The sequence below is a fragment of the Pteropus vampyrus genome, unplaced genomic scaffold (assembly GCF_000151845.1).
Source record: "Pteropus vampyrus isolate Shadow unplaced genomic scaffold, Pvam_2.0 Scaffold145, whole genome shotgun sequence".
Classification (NCBI taxonomy): Eukaryota; Metazoa; Chordata; class Mammalia; order Chiroptera; family Pteropodidae; genus Pteropus; species Pteropus vampyrus.
Window position 1 is genome coordinate 2,380,393 of NW_011888926.1, and position 16,936 is coordinate 2,397,328.

At 41.0% G+C, this 16,936-nt stretch overlaps 1 protein-coding gene across 1 annotated transcript in view; it reads left to right on the forward strand.

Annotated features, from left to right (window-relative positions):
• Nucleotides 1-888: 888 nt before the first annotated feature.
• Nucleotides 889-16,936, forward strand: part of MKL1 (megakaryoblastic leukemia (translocation) 1) — a 170,996-nt gene continuing 154,948 nt past the window's right edge. The window contains exon 1 of the mRNA XM_011369073.2: nt 889-1,146. The gene's annotated coding sequence lies outside the window, so the exon portion shown is untranslated. The remainder of the gene's footprint in view (nt 1,147-16,936) is intronic.

Below are 16,936 nucleotides of genomic sequence, written 5' to 3' on the forward strand. Positions count from 1 at the left end.
GTTCATGTGTGGCCTCTGTGCCTAATTTAGGAGACACGCGCGCGCGCACACACATGCACACACCTTCGCTACAGGAGTGGGTGCCGGAAAAAGCAGGACATCAGCATTTTAGAATTGGAAGAGTCGTCGGGAGTCACCTAGTGCAGCCCTCCCTTTTACAGATGCTCTTCCTGGAGGCTCCTGGTACGCAAGCTTTTGGCTTCATTCAGCCCCTTTTCTTCTCGAAGCCCAAAGCACTTTCGCCGTTGATGATTTCAACATTGCAGGCAGGTAGGGAGGGGTAGACAGATGTCTGTACCCTCCCTTTTATCGTTGGGGACACTGACTCAGGCGACCGGCCTCGGTGGGGCGGGGGCTGTAACGGGAATTCAGGGCTTCGGGCCAGTGTGAAATTTATTGTCTCTTTTTGGGAAGTGTGAAAGTGAAGTAATCGATTTACGAGCTCCAGGCGGTACCCTTCAGCCCTCTAGCAGGATGTCGATGGGGTCGGGAGGATTAATGCGGTAAAAGAGCTCGTGGCATTGACCCATGGGCAACTTCGCGAGGTCCAGCCGGGTCCCCCGCCCCTGTCAGGGTGACCAATGGGCTGAGGCCTCTTTAAGGTTCCCCCCCCCGCGCTCCGCCCCCGGCTCTTCGCCGACCTCCTCCCACCTCCTGGCCGCGGCTCCGCCAGTTCCTGACTTCCCTCGACGATGAGGTCACCTCCCAGTTGCCCATTGGCTACGCTGGGCCGTCAGTCACAGGAAGTCCCGCCTCCGTCCTCACCTCCCTCACACCCCTCCCTTCCTCGCTCTTTCCTAAGCCCGCCGGGCCCGGCCTCCACGAGACCGCTGATTGGCCAGCGCCGCCGTCACTCCTCCAGCGGGCGGCGTGGAAGGCCGAAGGCGGGCGTGGTGGGCGGGTCCGCAGTTTCCGTGGCCGAGAGGAGCCGGCGGCCGCTGTGTCTGTGGTGGCCGTGGCGGCGGCGAGAACAACCGTCCCATTTTCCCCACCTCCTCGGCTCCGCTTGCCCCACGCCCTCCGCTCGCGCCGACTTCTCTGCAGCTCTGAGCGCCCTGGCTGGACGTTGAGGCTCGGGAGGAGACGCGCGCTGTGAAAGCCGAGCGGGGACTGCCGCGGAGCCCGGGCCGGGTGGAGAACGAGGCGGTGAGTGAGAGTCCGGCCGGGGACCCCTCCCCCACCGCGGCGCCGCCTAGCCCGAGCATCCTTTCTCCTCACGACCCCGCAGTGCGCGCCCTCGGGGAGTCGGGCGGGTCCGGCCTCGCGCTCCCCAACCTCCGTCCCCACCCCCCGCCGCCCCGCCCCTCCGGCTCCGGGTCGCTGAGCCCCGGCGAGTGGTTCGGGGCGCGGCCCTGCACCTGTGCGTTGCCTGGTGGGGCTGCGCGGGTGGAGAGACACCGAGGTTCCCGCCCCCGCTACGCCCCGGGCATATTGTGACTGAGGGACCGGGTGTCGGCGGCTTTCCCCGGGACCTTGTTGAGCAAACGCTCAGGATCCATGTGCAATTCCAGGATTCTCAGGCAAGGGAGGCTCACCTGGACTTGTTGATGCCTGTGTAGCAACCCGAATGCCTCCAGGTGTAAAGGCTGTGGCAGATTCGAAACTCGACGGCCAAGAACTTTACCCTCTTAGAAAGTGTCTGTCAGGACACTTTGATTACATCCCCCACCATCGCCGGTACCATAAGAGAGCGTTGATACTTTAGCAGCAAGGGCGGGAGCTTTTGAGTCTGGCTCTCAAGCCTGCCTGCCATTTGCCAGCTGTGTAATCTTGGGCTTCAGTTTCTTTATTAGAAAAATTCGGATAATACCTATCATATGGGGTCGCTGTAAGTTGAGAAGGGCTGGTAAACCAGTTTGTATTTAAGCACCAGCCCAACTTGGCTTTGTCAGGATCTCTGTCTCTCTTCTCGATATTTTATAGCAGCAGTTTGGTGGACAGTCAGCCGCTTACCAGCCGTACTTAACATGAAGTGTGTGTATACAGGAATGTGAAATACATCACTTAAATGTAATAATGAAATTACACCTAGCTTCATGTGTTTTTACGTACTATTTAAATCCATAAGATGTCTGAAATGGCCCCAAGTTGCCAATTTTTGAGGTCTTTTCAAGATCTTTTCTATCTCAAGTCAACGCCTGTAACATTACCTTTGTTTTATGCATTTTAAAACCTTTAAAAGACCCCCGAAACCCTCCACATTTCACTTCTGCAGTGTACTGTTGAAAAGCAGCCACCTCCCAGGGATGTGGTGGTACAGCCAGCTGGCCCACAGCCCCATGACTGCAGGGTGGGGAACCTTTGGTTGAAAGTTATTAAACTAAGTTTGCCTAATGTCTTTTGCATTTTTCATAGTGAATCAAAGGGCTTTGTGATGTTCGGTTTCTTAATGAAACAGTTTAGAAAGAAATCATTACTGCTTTTTTCAAAAACATGCAAAGAAAAACTGTAGTCTAGTTCTAGCATTTGTTTCAGTTCTTTGCCAATAACTTAAGAGCCCCTCTTTAAAGAGGCTTCCAAAAGTCACATCCATTAGGATTATTTTGCTTAGAGTAAAATTATGAGATGTAAATTACAGTAATAAGTATTCTATTATCCAAAAGTATTAATTGCAGACTTTCCATAACCCTAGTATGCTGCCAAGTGCTGTGAAGAAGGGATTCAGAAGAAGTATAAGACAGCATCTCAGCCCATAAAGGGCAAAACCGTAAAGTTTGGGTCACCCAGTAGTAATTATGGGTATTACTTAAGTAATGACTTCATTCATTCATTTATTCATTCAGCAAACTTGTACCATACCTGTAACGTGCCAGGTATTTTTCTAAAAGCCTAAGTTATCAAGATAAGTGAGATGTAGTCCCTGCTCCTGAGGAGCTCACAGTCAGTCTAATGGGAGAAGCAGAAATTGACAGATAACTGTAACACACTGAAATAAACTCAAAGTACAAGCCCAGAACAGTATGGGAGAGTCAAAGGAGCTTTTCCTTTTCACTTCAAAGAGAAGATGGTGTTTGATCATTCCAAACACAAGTAACTGAGCTTGGAAAGATTTCCTGACAAATCTTCTGACCAAAGGTATAAGCCCAAGGGAAGAGGAAGGAAACTGACATTCCTTGTTGCCCACTATGTAACAGGCATTAAGTAAGGCTTTTAGTGTATTATTTAACCTCACAACAACCCTATGAAGTAGATTTTTATCTCCGCTTTAGGACAGGAAGACTGAGGCTCAGAATAGTTAAATAATTTGAGGTTAGTTGACAGTGCCAGGACTTGAATCTCTGACTTAAAAGTGTAGTATGCTCTTTTTTCCCCCATACTCTGTAGAAATAAATATAAACGAGGTGAGAAAGTTCTACCTACGTAAGTCATTTTACTACATCTATTACAAATTACTTTCTATGAAATAAATGTTCATACTTGATTTAGAGTTACTAAAGCTTTATAGTAAAGACTCTCTTTATCCAGTGGTATTTTTTTATATGCTTATAAATGTGGTGGCATTTGCTAAAAAGTGTGGCCCATGGAAACAGTAAAAATGGAAGACATTGATACACACAGATTCTATATGGGGCATTTTACAAAATTCTTAAACAGGAATGGACTTTTCTTGAGACCGCAGCTTAAATATACAAAGAATAGGATATCAGACATATGGCCAATTAAATAGACAATGAAAGGGGTAAAATAGTTTTGAACAGTTAAATTTTACGAAGGGGAAATTAGAATTTTGAAGTCATTTACAAAGAATATTGTATTATGTTTTAAAGAGACCACTGTGACAAGATCCTAAACTAGACTGTCAGCTCCATAAAGACAGGGGTGTTTCTTTTATTCCCAGCTTCAGGAGCAATTCTTGGGACATATAGATGCTCAGTAAATATTCGTTGAATAAAAAATGAACGTGAACAAATATATATTTATAAAGACTAGTGTGTTTATGAGTAAAAATGCTAGGGTTGATAGTTAGAATTGACATAATATGGAACATTTTCATCTGCTGAGAAAAAACTTCGTATAGGTTATATTTCAGATGGTCTTTGAAAAAGGGAAGAAAACATTGATAGATTACAGATGAAGTGGTATAAATATGGGGAGTGGTTTATAAATGGATACATTTCGGAAGAAAAGGAATATTGAACAAAGGGAATGGCCCACTAACACAATTAAAAATATAGGCATTTTTTTTCCTGAGCATTGTTTGTGTCATTTATTTTTTTCAAAGTTCATTTTTAAAAACAGAAGCCAACCCAGAATGGCAGATGCTATGCCGAGGAAAATCAAGGATCCTATATTTGAATCATGTCTCTGCTCATAGATCATTCTGTGACCTCTAACTGCATTAGTTTCATCATCTGTAAAAAGCTGATAACTACCACCGGTCGCCGGGCTGCGACAAGGGTCAACCAAAAGAACTGTTCAATTTTAAGACACTTTTTATTTATAAGGCCTTACTGGAGATTTGGGAATCAAGGAAACAGTCTCTACTCTCATGGAGCTTAGAGTTTCAAAAAGTAGATGTGTTAGCTATCTATTGTTGTGTAATAAATTACCCCAAAAGTTAGTGTTTAAGACAACAATAAACATCTCAGAGTTTCTGTGAATCAAAAATTTGGGAGCAGGATGGCTGAGTGGTTCAGGCTCAGGGCCTCTCAAGAGATTGCAGTGATATGTCAACTGGAGTTGTCATCTGAAGGCTTGACTGAGGCTGGCGTATCCTCTTCCAAGGCTGGCAACTCATGGCTGGCAAGTTGGTGCAGGCCGTTGGTGGGAAGTCTCAGTTCTCCATGTGCGTCTCTCCATGGAGCTACTGGAATGTCCTCATGGTAGGGTAACTGGCTTCTCAGAGCAAATAATCCAGGAGACCGAGTTGCATTGTCTTTTATGACTTAGCTTCCGAAGTCACATACTGTCATTTCTCTAGTATTCTATTGGTCACACATTGTGGAAAAGGATTACACAAGGATGTGAATACCAGGAGGTAAGGATCATTAGGGGCCATCTTGGAGGCCGGCTACCACGTTGAGTATGATAGAAAAATAAGTATTGGAGGAAGGTAAAAAGTACGGGGGGAGGAGAGGGAAGGATTACTTTTGGGGAGATGGGGGAATTGGGAAAGATTTAATTCTTTTAACATATCTACAGATATTTATCGAGTGTTTACTGTGTGCCTTCCACATGGTAGACTAATATGTGGAAGTGAACACTGAATTAGGGCCATACGAAACGTCTTATGTATAATAGGCCAGCATTTACACTGAGGACAAATATTTGATCTCTATAAGGTGAGGGTGGAGTAATTTTTCTGGTATTAATAATAACATATAGTAACTTATCAGACCGATTAGTAGTTATAGAGTGTAAGTAAAGAGTGTAAGTACTAGGGCCAGACTTCTGGATGTTAGCAGCACGACTTCCGGTTTGTGACTAAGATACTCTTTGCTACTTATTCTTAGTGACTCACTAACTGTAAAATGGGAATAATCTGCCTGCTTTATATCGCTGCTGTAAGGATCAAATAAGTTAAAAATATATCAGGTTTGTGGAACAGCTTTACATGTATCATCAGTATCGTTTATTAATTTTTGGCATAGCGTAGTACATGTGTGAATGAGGTTGGAGTCAGAGATGAGTGAATGTAGAATGATGTGAGTATTCAGCAACAGGCATGTAAATGTCAGTCATGGCTGCTTCTGTATCAGTTTTTCCAGTTCAGGTACTTAAGTCTAGATAATTTTTATTTTATAAAATAGAGTGAACCGGTGATTTTATTTAGCTGAACTCCAAAATTAAAATAAGACCACAGGAGTACGCTGTTGCCTGTTAAGGGCGTATCATGCCTTCTTGTTCCTCTAAATTACTAGGCCCTCTGCAGAATGGATTTAGCTGGCAGCAGTACTTAAGGTGTATATGCTTCAAAAGAGCTTAGAGGTGGAACTAGGACGTAAAGTAAAAACACCTAGAACGAGAGATTCTTAAAAATACCACCTCACTTCTGTGAAGAGGAAAGGTGATTGAACGCCATGTTACTGCAGGTGTTAGAGCATAAATCGAGTGGTCTGCCAGGGCCTTGGGTGGAGCTAATTGCTTAAGTTGCCTTCAGTTCCAATTCTCATTGTTTAGTTGATGGAGGCACTGAGAAATTAAATCGTTCGAGGTTCCACAACAGTCTAGTGGCTGACTCTGGGCCAGGTTTTGCTCTGTGTTTAAGATCAGCTCACATAGCAGTGACAGAACATCTGCAGAATACTTCGAAGACTGAATGTTGTGAAAATTTCTTTTTCTTTTCTTTGGATACCATATTTTTACTTTTGTGGTATATCTGGTTCATTTGCTTGCCTACTCACTCTTGTTCATATGCATTTAGAATCACTCTTCCCTGTATAAATGAGTGCTGATAATGAGTAATTTAGATAGCTCATTTTGAAATTCGGAGTCTATCTTCTGTTTGTTACTGAATTTGAAGATAGTGGGCTACTTACAGGTCTTTGACCTCTAAAATTGTGAGAATTATGGGTGACTGGTTCTTTTTTTTAAGTATAGTTGGTATACAATATTATATTGGCTTCAGATATGCAATATAGCGATTGGACATTTTTAATACCTTACAGTATGGTCACCCCACTAATTCTGTGACTGTGCAAACTTACCACAATATCATTAGCTATATGTAACTTTGGTTTTTTGAAAAATCTTTGTTCTGGTATCAAAATTTAAATTATAATGGGTGTAATTGGAGAAAAATTCCAAACTCCCTAGTATGACAGAGTAAAATAACTAGTGAGATAACATGTTAAGGGCATGAGCGGGGCTAGGTACTGACAGTTGTCAGGTGTTGTAACCATAGGCTCACTGACCATCTGGTGACTCAGTTTCCTCATCTGTAAAATGGAGTTAATTCTTACAACATGAGGTTGTAAGGATTATGGAGCAATATAAATGGAAGTAACAGTGGCATCATCATGATGCTACCTCATTAATCCTCACACCAGCTCCGTGAAATACATAGTAGTACTATTTTGCACACGAAGAAAGAAGCTTGGAGAGATGAACTAATTTAGGAAGATTATACTGAGGATTTGAACCCAGATCTGTCTTTGAATTGAAAGATGCTGACTCCCTACATGAATGTGTATGAATGAATTACCTAACCTTGCCTCCAGTAATGTCTGTTCCTGTTCACTTTCTTTTGCATAGTTGGTGAAAATGTCACCAACTATGTGAGTGAGACTTCTTTTTGGTGAATATAGTGAGACTTCTTTATGGTGGTAATCAAGGTGTTGTAGCTGTTAAAGTATTCTTTGCAGTATTCTCTATATGTGTCTTGTTGCCATTCCTGAAAAGGAAAGCTGTAATAGTGACGTCACATCTTAAATTGTTCAAAAAATACTTACTAAATAAAGGCATACTATAATGCCCAAATTAAAAAAAATTTTTTTGGTCATTGTTTCAGTATCTGTAAATGGCGTAAATGATGCCAAAGTCTCTTCATTGTGGTGAATTTGTACATATTTTCACTACCACAAAACTTTGAAGAACTTGGAAAGTTCTCTCTTCATACTTTAGGACATACCATGTTGCATATTGGTATGAGAGTGGGTTATCATGGTTGTGAAATTGGCTTTATTTTTATATTTTGTTATATGATTAATGTGCTTAAAGTAGCTTTAAAATTGCCTTATGTCTGTTGTTTTGACTTTATGAGGCAGAGATGGGGAAACAATTTAGGAATGAAAAGTAAGCACTGTTTTATTTATTCTTGATACACTTTTAATGAAAAATAACCTGAAATAAAGCTTCCTTTGAGGAGTCTTTCACTCTTTAATTCTGACTTTCCAAGTTAATGCCCTAAGGTTGTGGCATTGAAGGCAAAGATGTGATTATAGTTTAAATTCTGTGAATCATTCAGAATCATTTAGATTCAGTGAATCATTTCACATTATCTTGTTGATATTTCCTATGTGTTCATGTACATATATATATATATATATATTTTTTTTTTTTTTTTGGCAAGAAGAATACTGGAATAGGAATGAGGAATCAAGAATATAATGAGATTATAGACTAGTGATGATTCGAAATTAAATCAATTTAAAGAAAGTGATAGATGACTTGGTTCATTTGTGTAATAGCTGTCATGAATCTATGTATACATTGAGTTAAATGATTATTTTATCATTTTTCTAAATCAGTCACTCTGTAGCATGATTAACCATTTTTTTTCCCTTTTGATTTTTACCTGAAAGCTGATTCTGAGGGTGAATCTGGAAGAAACAATTTATATGAAAACTGGACATGATCTATACAATTTGGACAAGTTATTTATGACATTTTATTTTCAATAACCTGTTTGGGACCTAAATAAAACTGAGTTAATTATAGTGTAACCTTTTGTTCTATTTGGAGAGTGTTAAGGGATTTTTGAATACCCTCCAAACTTCACCTTCATTAAGTTAGTTTAGAAAGTTCTTTCTAGAACAGGCTTCTTCAAAACTTTACCTGCATGACCCTCTCTACCTCTTCTGACCACTTTTTTGTTTTGTTTTGAAAAAATATAGTAGATTTCCCTCCTGTTTGGAGATAGTGATGAGTTTTGGAGTTGAGTGCACCTGTTTTCAATCCTGGCTCTACTGCTCACTGGCTCTAAGATCTTGGGAAAGGGAATTAATCTTTTTAAATGTTTTTCTTTAGGGAAGCTGTGAGAGGTAAATAAACTTACATGTGAAACATTTAGCACATAATAGGCATTCTGTGCATGTTCATTTTCATAACACCCAGAATTTTTATTTTGTAGCTCTAGCTAAATTGTAGCTAAATAACTAAGTATTTCGTTTTTCTTATAAGCTTTGTGAGGCCAGGGACCATATCGGTCTCTTCACTGCTGTATTCCCAGCATCTAACATAATGCTTGGTATGACAGACATGTAGTAGATGCACAGTAAATACTTTTTGAATGACTGAAAGGGACCTGCCCCCTGTCGTTACCCTCTCCTTCCTTGCCTTAAAGGACAGCGTATTGAACTTATTTCCTTTAGTCCACTTGAGAAGTAACTTGCTACTTGAACTTTGGTCTATTAAAGATTGGAGCTAGGGAGGGTTTCTGGTCAAGATGGTGGAATAGGTAAACACTGTGCTCATCTCCTCCCAGACCACATCAAAATTACAACTGAACTCAGAACAACGATTGTTGACAACCTCCTGAAGTCTAGCTGAACTGAAGTCCTATAACTAAGATTATACAGAAGAAGCCATGTTGACACTGGTAGGAGGGATGGAGATGTCGAATGGATTGGTCCCACATTTACAAGTGGTGGTTAAAAATCGGGAGGGGTATCTCGTCTGTGGAGGTTGCCCCAGAGGAGCAAGGGGTCCCAACCCAACACCAGGCTTTCTCGTCTGTGGAGGTTGCCCCACAGGAGCAAGGGGTCCCAACCCAACACCAGGCCTGGGGTTTCAGTGCTGGGAAGAGAAGTCCCCAAAACTTCTGCCTGTAAAAACCAGTGGAGATTATGGCTGAGTGGGAGGGCTGTGGGACTCCCCGGCGTTCCTCTTAAAGGGCCTGTGCATGGACTTACTGACAGATTCACTTGCTCTGAGCTCCAGCACTGGGGCAGCAGCTCGAAAGGTGCCAGGGACATACGGGGAGGAACTGAATTATCTGGCTTCAGAGCAAGGGCTAGAGGGGCAGTTTTCTCCTAGACAAGTGCTGGCAGAAGCCATCATTCCGTTGTTGATCCCTTCCCTCACCCAGCCTGTATGCACAGGCAGGTGCCATATCTGAGTCTCTTACAACCTAGTCAACATTGTTTGCTCCACCCTGGAGATTCCTGAGACCCTGCCCCACCCAAATTGTGGGCCCACTCAAGCCGCTTCTAGTGTTTTTTCCGTATATATGGCCTGTCTTGGCTCATGCCGCAGACTTTCCTAAAATCTCTCAAAGATTCACAAACACAGATAAGCAGCATCTGGCCTCAGAGTGCCCCATAACTCTTGCTAAACAGCCTGAAGACCCGCACTAGCAGCAGCCAGCCCCAGTTCACAGCTTAGCCTTTCCCAGGCACCTCCAAGCCCAGCACAAATGGTAGCCATCTGCATATCACTTTGTAGCTCATGCGAAGAGGTCCCCTGCCAGGGCACAGGCAGCAACTGACCTTGGCTTGCACCAAAGCCCCTCCCAAGAGGTTCCAGAACCAACACACCAACATAGCCATCTTCAGACCGCACCAGACAGTCCCCAGCCACCTCCACAAATGACACACCCAAAGAGCAGACTTGGCAAGCTCTAGATCTTTGCTAAAGCGACTCCTACTCTATAGGGTTAGCGCCTGCACAACAGCTCCTCCCTCCACTGTCGTCAACCAGTCCTCATAACCAGTCAGCCTGAGGGTCAGTTCCACCCACTGATGTGCCAACAGCAGTTAAGGCTCAACTACAGCAAGAGGGGGCACACAACCTATACAGGGGACACACCTGGAATATCTGGCTCAGGTGACCAGGGAGACTGTGCCACTGGGCCCCACAGGACTCCTACTACATAAGGTTACTCTACCAAGACCAGGGACATAGCAGCTCTACCTCATACATAGAAACAAACACAGGGAGGCAGCCAAAATGGAGAGACAAACATGTCCCAAATGAAAGAACAGAACAAAACTCCACAAAAAACTAAACAGACGGAGACAAGCAATCCACTAGATGCAGAGTTTAAAACCTCGGTTTTAAGTATACTCGATGATCTCAGTGAGAACTTCAGCAGAGAGATAGGAAACATAAAAATGGAGATAGAAACATAAAAAAGAACCAGTCAGAAATGAAGAATATAGTAACTGAAATGAATATATTAGAGGGAAACAACCGTAGATTAGATGAAGCAGAGAATCAAATTAGTGACTTGGAAGATAGGATAGTAGAAAACACAGAGTCAGAACAGCAGAAAGAAAAAAGAATCCAAAAAATTGAGGATAGTTTAAGGGGCCTATGGGACAGTGTCAAGTGTACCAACATTAGCGTCATAAGGGTACCAGAAGGAGAAGAGAGCAAGGAGTTGAAAGCCTATTTGAAGAAATAATGATGGAAAACTTTCCTAATGTGGTGAAGGAAATAGAAGGAAGCTCAGAGTCCCAGATAAGATGAACCTAAAGAGGCCCACACCAAGACAAAATACCAGAGGTTAAAGACAAGAGAGAATCCTAAAAGCAGCAAGAGAACAGCAGTTAGTTACCTACAAGGGAGCTCCCTTAAGAGTGTCAGCTGATTTATTTCTCAACAAAAACTTTGCAGACCATAAGACATTTGCACAAAATATTCAAAGTATGAAGATTAAGGACCTACAACCAAGAGTAGTCTACTCACCAAAGCTATCATTTAGAATCGAAGGACAGATAAAGGACAGATAAAGAGCTTCACAAGACAAGAAAAAGCTAAAAGAGTTCGTCACCAAATTAGTATTACAAGAATGTTAAAGGGACTTCTGTAAGAAGAAAAAAGGTAAATATGAATAATAAAATGGCAACTGCATATCAGCAATTACTTTAAATGTAAATGGAGTAAATATTCTAATAAAAGACATTGGGTGGCTGAATGGATAAGAAAACAAGACCCTTACATATGCTGTCTACAAGAGACTTCAGATAAAAGACACACATAGACCAAAAGTAAAGGGATAGAAGAAGATACTTCATGAAAAGGGGAAAGGAAAAAAGCTGGGGTAGCAATACTTGTACTAGACAAAGTAGACTTTAAAACAACGGCTATAACAAGAGACGAAGAAGGACCCAGCAATCCACTTCTGGATATTTATCTGAAGAAACTAAAAATACTGACAAGAAAAGACACATTCATATGTTCATTGCAGCATTATTTGCAGTAGCCAAGATAAAGAAGTAACCTAAGTACCCATCGATAGATGAATGGATAAAGAAGAGATGGTACATATGTACAATAGAATATTACTCGCCATAAAAAAAGACTGAAATCTTGCCATCTGCAAAAACACGGATGGACATAGAGGGAATTTTGCTAAGTGAAATAAGTCAAACACAGAAAGACAAATACCATATGATTTCACTTATATTTGCAATCTAAAAAACAAATGAACAGACAAAACAAACTTATACGGAGAACATTTTGATGGTTGCCAGATGGGAAGGAGTGTTGAAGGGATGGGCGAAAAGGGGGAAGGGATTAAGAAGTACAAATTTGTAGTTACAAAGTAGTCATGGGGATGTAAAGTATAGCATAGGGAGTATAGTCAGTAATGTTGTGATAACTACATATGGTGTCAGATGAGTACTAGACTTATTGGGGTGATGATCACTTCGTAAGTTATATAAATGTCTAGTCACTATGTCGTACACTTGAAACTAATATAATATTGTATGTCAACTGTAATTGAAAAATAAATTATTAAAAAGATTGAAGGTAGGTATGGGGGAAGGCAATGAATAGACTAACTACCAGAAAGAGAGCAGAGCAATATTCAAAGTAAATTATAATACTATAAAATCATAGTACCCTGTACTTTCTAACCCTGTCTAAACTGGTGTCCAGCCCTAAATTCTACCAAAAGAGTTTTCAGGAGGCCACCACTAACTTTATGTTGCTGAGCCAATGGATTATCTCTGGCTTAGTACAATGGTAACTTCTAGTAATTCAGCAAGAACCTTGGAGTCATCTTCTCTTTCTTTCCCACTTCATAGCCAGTCCATCAGCAAATCCTGTTTGCTTTGTCTTCTAAATATATCCGTAATCTGATCACTTCTCACAACCTGCACCACAATCACCTTGTGTGAGCCAGTCTATATTAGTTTTAGTTTCCTGTGGCTGCTGTAACAAATTACCAGATAGTTGGTGGCTTAAAACAACCCATATTTATTCTCTTACAATTCTGAAGGCCAGATGTCTGAAAGCAGTTTCACAAGGTCAAAATCAAGGTGTGGGCCGGTCCTTCCAGAGGCTTTGGGGAGAGTCTGTTCCTGTGTCTTTCAGCTTCTGGCAGCTGTTGGCATTGCTTGGCTTGTTGCAGGATCACTTTAGTCTTCAAGGCCAGCGCCTTCAAATCTCTCTGCACATTTTCTCCTGTGTTTGTCAAATCTCTCTCCGCCTCCCTTTTATAAAGACGTGATTATATCTCCCCATTTTAAGTTAATCTCCCCATTTTAAGATTCTTAATCACATTTACAGTCTCCCCCGCCCCCACTTTTTTGTCATGTAAGGTAACATTCATAGGTTCCAGGGATTAGATTGTAGAAGATGTGGATATCTTTTAGGGTACCATTTTTCTGTCTACCACTATCTGCCCCTTGGCCCCCAAAGATTCACATCTGTCCTACATGCAAAACATATTCATCCTATTCCAACATTCTCAAAAGTCTCAACCCATTGCAGCATCAACTCAAGCCAAGATCTCAGCTAAATATCAATTCAAAAATCCCAAATCTCGTCATATAAATCATCTAAATCAGGTATAGTTGAGTACCGGGTATGATCCATCCTGGGGCAGAATTCCTTTCCATCTGTAGACCTGTAAAACTGGAAAACAAGTTATATGTTTCCAAAAGGCAGTGATGGGACAAGCAAAGGCATTCCATTTCCAGAAATGAAAAAATGCGAGGAATAAGTGTGTTACTGGTCCCAAGCAATTTCAAAGTTCAGCAGGGAACATTTCACTAGGTTTCAGAGTCTGAGAGTAATCTGTGGCTCGAGACTGCCCTCTGGGCCTGTGGCTATGTCTTTTGTTCCTGTGGCTCTGGCTTCTGGGCTCAAGGCTCAGGTGATCTCTTTCTCTCTCTCTCTCTCTCTTTCTTTCTCTATAATTGAGATATTATATTTCAGATATACAGCATAATTATTTGGTATTTGTATATGTTGCAAAATGTTTATCACAATAAGTCTAGTTAACATGTCACCATAGTTACAGATTTTTTTTCTTGTGACGAGAACTTTTAAGATTTACACTCTTAGCAACTTTCAGATACGCAGTACGGTATCAACTATATTCACCATGCTGTGCATTACATTTCCACGACTTATTTATTTTATAAATGGAAATTTGTACCTTTTGACACTCTTCACCCATTTTGCCTACCTCCCCACCCCCAATCCTGGTAATCACCAATTCATTTTCTGTATGAGCTCAGTTTGTTTTTTTAGATTCCACATTTAATGAGATCATACAATATTTTTCTTTCTCTGTCTGATTTATTTCACTTTGCATAATGCCCTCAAAGTCCATTCATGTTGTTGCAAATAGCTAGAGTTTATTTTTTCATATGGCTGAATAATATTCCAGTGTGTGTGTGTGTGTGTGTGTGTGTGTGTGTGTGTAAGTGAGATTTTCTTTATCCATTTATCCAGTGGTAGATTCTTCAGTTGTTTTCATGTCTGGCTGTTATAAATAATGCTGCAGTGAACATGGAGGGGGCATATATTTTTTCAAATTAATGTTTTCGTTTTCTTTGGATAAATACCCAGCGTGGAATTGCTGGATCATATGGTAGTTCTGTTTTTAATTTTTTGAGGAATCTTAATATCGTTTTCCATAGTGGTTGCACCAATTTACATTCTCACCAACAGCACTGAGTTTCCTTTTCTCCACATCCGCGCCGACACTTGTTTTTATTGTCTTTTTAATAATAGCCATTCTAATAGGTGTGTAGTGATAGCTTGTGGTTTTGATTTGCATTTCCCTGAAGATTAGTGATGTTAAGCATCTTTTCATGTACCTGTTGGCCATCTGTCTATTTAGAGCCTGTGCTCATTTTAAAATCAAATTGTTTTTTGGCTATCGTGTGAGTCGTATGAGTTCTTTATATATTTTGGATATGAGCCCCTTATCAAATATATGATTTGAGAATATGAGAAAACATGAGAAATATTTTCTCCTGTTCATTAGGTTGCTTTTCATTCTTGGATGGTTTCCTTTGCTGTGCGGAAGCTTTTTGTTCGATGTAGCTCCATTTGTTTATTTTCACTTTTGTTGCCTTTGCTTTTCGTGTCTATTCTTAATTTTTCTTTCAGGATAGCAGTTTTCTTGCAGCTGAGTAGTTTTATTAGCCTGTTCTTACCAGTAGAATTTTAGTAGTCTAATAGTGTTCCTTTATTTTATTTTATTTTTTTCTGACCCTTTCAGGTCAGATTGGCAGTGTTTCTACTGATATAACATTCTCAGAAACCTTTTGAGTCTCTTGTGTATGTCTCAGAGATTCTTGTCATTGGACAAGAGGATCCGCCATAGATCTTTCCTGGATGATGAACTCATGTCTATTCCTAGCTTCTGTTTTGATGGTTGGTTCAGGGGATCTCTGAGTAATATGTGTAATCTCTTTAGCACTAGTGAAAGGTGGTCTGTCCATCCACACTATTGGCTTTCTCTCCACACCAGTGCTTTCTTAATAATGCATCTCCTTATTTTAGTGGTGTGTGTGTGTGTGCTGGGAGGAGTGGGGGCGGGTAGGGAGAAGAGAGAGTGCATGGTAGATAAGTTGAGAATGTCCCCAAATCAAGTCCTGTTTTTTTTTTTTTAAAAAACATTCTGCACATCAATTTGTCTTTCCTCTTGCATTTTGTTGTAAGCGGCAAGAAGAAACCAGGCTACACCTTCAGCATGTTTCTTGGAAATCACCTTAGCTAAATAAGTTCATCACTAATAAATTCTGCTTTTCACACAACTGTAGGATACAATTCAGCTAAGTTTTTTTTTTTTTTGCCACTATATAAAAAGAATTGTCTTTCCTCCATTTCCATTAACAGTCTTCATTTCCTTCTGAGTCCTTCACCAGAAGCTCTTTTAATGTTCGTATTTTCACCAACATTCTGTTTATGATGATATATTTATTCTGTAAAACAGTATAGGCATTTCTCTACTGTGCTCTCACTTTCTTCCAAGCTCTCACCAGGACTACCTTTAATGTCCATGTTTTCACTGAAAATCTGTTTAAGGCAACCTAGGCTTCCTCTGTTGTGCCTCAGATTCTTCCAGTTTTTACCCATTATCCAATTTCAAAGCCACTTCCATGTTTTTAAGTATTTGTTACAGCAATGCCCTACTTCCAGATACCAAAATCTGTATCAGTTAGGGTTCGATCAGAGAAACGGAACCAGTAGGAGAGATATATTAAGGGATTTATTGCAAAGATTTATTCCTTACGTGATTGTGAGGGCTAGGTAGGCAAGTTTGATATCCATAGGCTAGGCTGTCATGAAGGACACATTGGAACTCTCAGCAGGAGATGAAGTTGCGATTCTTAGGTGGAATTTCTTCTTGGAAACCTAAATTTTGCTATTAAGGTTTTTTTTTTTTTTTTTTTTTAAACTGATTGAATCAGGTCCACCTAGATCATCTAGGATAATCTCCTTAAAGTCAGTTGGTTATCATATCTACAAAATATCTTCACAGCAACACTTAGATTAGTGTTTGAATAACTGGGGACTGCAGCCTAATCAAGTTGGAAATACAGTGGACTGTCACACTATCATTATCTCTTGCATTATTGCAATAGCTTCCTTTGAACTGGACTCCTTACTTCTGTACTTGATTTCTTAGGATCTGCTTTCCACGTAGATTATAGAATTTATGATCTGCTTCCCAGAGTCAGTTTCACGATTTACTATACTCCCCCCTTGCTTATTCTGCTGCAGTCTCACTGGATTCCTTGCTGTTCCTGGATCATACCAGGTCTTTGTGCTTGCTATTTCTCCTGCCTGAAATACTCTCTCCCTGGATCTTCACATGGTTTACTTCCTCACTTTTTTAGATGTTTGCTCAGATGTCTTCTTATTAAAGAGACCATCATATATAAAAAAAGCCATTTTACTCCTCAATCCCAGGCATTCCCTATTTCCCTTACCCTGTTTCACTTTCTCTGAAGGACTTATTACCACTTGACATATATTTGTTATCTATCTCCTCCCACTAGGTGATAATCTCTACAAAGGCAGG